This window comes from Brassica napus, chromosome C7 (assembly GCF_020379485.1).
Source record: "Brassica napus cultivar Da-Ae chromosome C7, Da-Ae, whole genome shotgun sequence".
NCBI lineage: Eukaryota > Viridiplantae > Streptophyta > Magnoliopsida > Brassicales > Brassicaceae > Brassica > Brassica napus.
Window position 1 is genome coordinate 5,930,600 of NC_063450.1, and position 1,402 is coordinate 5,932,001.

The 1,402-nt window shown below is 45.4% G+C and overlaps 1 non-coding gene across 1 annotated transcript; it reads right to left on the reverse strand.

Annotated features, from left to right (window-relative positions):
- Nucleotides 1–946: 946 nt before the first annotated feature.
- LOC125590794 lies at nt 947–1,053 on the reverse strand. Its single transcript, XR_007326796.1, has one exon. It is a non-coding gene; the product is annotated as a small nucleolar RNA R71 (small nucleolar RNA).
- Nucleotides 1,054–1,402: the final 349 nt, after the last annotated feature.

Here is a 1,402-nt window from a genome sequence, read left to right on the forward strand (position 1 = left end):
GGTTTAAGGTTGATAGTTTGATTGATCATTTGCCATCCTTAGTTAGATACTTGATCACCCAAGGTCTAATCCCTATGCCCATGAGTTCTCTTTTCCCTTAGTCAAGAAGTATCATCCTGTTATTGCTTTCTAGTTTTAGTCATAGCTTAAAACCCATCTAAATCATTGGTTGCAATTAGATTAAGTGAGTACTTGCATTCTCAGTGCTTTGATATCCCTCAGAACTGGTTCGACAATCACTATACTACAACATTTGTCTTAGGAGCCTTGAAAACTCCTAACATCAAATTGGCGCCGTTGCCAAATTCTGAGTAGATTTAAACATTGAGATTTAGTCACTTGCTTGAGACTAAGTCATTTTAATTTTGTTTTGTTACTGATTCTTCTTCTTCACCTACCTTTCACTTTCAGATGTATGAACTTGAGGAGCAGAGGTCAATCAAACCTAGTTCCAATAGTAGCAGACATCAGAGCTTTTGAGAGGGAGTGTGCTAGAGCTAGAAGAGAAGAAGAACACCAGGCCCACTTGGATATTGATATGGCAGATCCACCGCAAGGGGCAGAACACCAACCGCGGGCAGCTCGACCCATTGGCACTTACGACCGCCCCAACATACATGGTCACAGATTCGGAATCCGAGCACCAGCTGTGGCAGCCAACAACTTTGAGGTCAAGTCAGGACTCCTCAACGTGATCGAGAACAACAAGTATCATGGCTTGGCTCTGGAGGACCCATTTGATCACTTGGATAGGTTCGACAGCTACTGTGGGTTGTCAAAAACCAATGGTGTGTCCGAAGATGCCTTAAAGCTCAAGCTATTCCCTTTCTCTTTGGGGGATAAGGCACGTCAGTGGGAGAAGTCTCTACCCAGCCACTCTATCACCACTTGGGATGAGTGCAAGAGAGCATTCTTGGAGAAATTCTTCTCATCCTCAAGAACTGCTAAGCTGAGAAATGAGATCTCCAGTTTCCAACAGAAGAACTTGGAAGGATTCAGTGAAGCCTGGGAGAGATTCAAGGGCTACCAAGCTCAATGCCCACACCATGGTTTCTCTAAGGAGAGCTTGCTGAGCACATTCTACCGTGGTGCTCTTCCTAAGTACAGGGCCAGACTGGATACAGCTAGCAATGGGTTCTTCTTGGGGAGAACTGAGGAAGATGCAGAGGAGCTGGTTGACAACATGGTAAAGAGTGATGCAGTCTACAGTGGAGACCACGACAGAAGCAGTCGAACAGATGATAAGCAGACGAGGAAGGAGTTGAAAGCTCTACAGGATAAGATAGACATCCTCCTTGCTGATAAAGCCACACAAGAGCAGCTGCACTTTGTTGGTAACCCAAGCCAAGATACACCACCTGTTGTCCATGAGGTTGAGGGCTTGGAAGGTCAGGAAGACCTG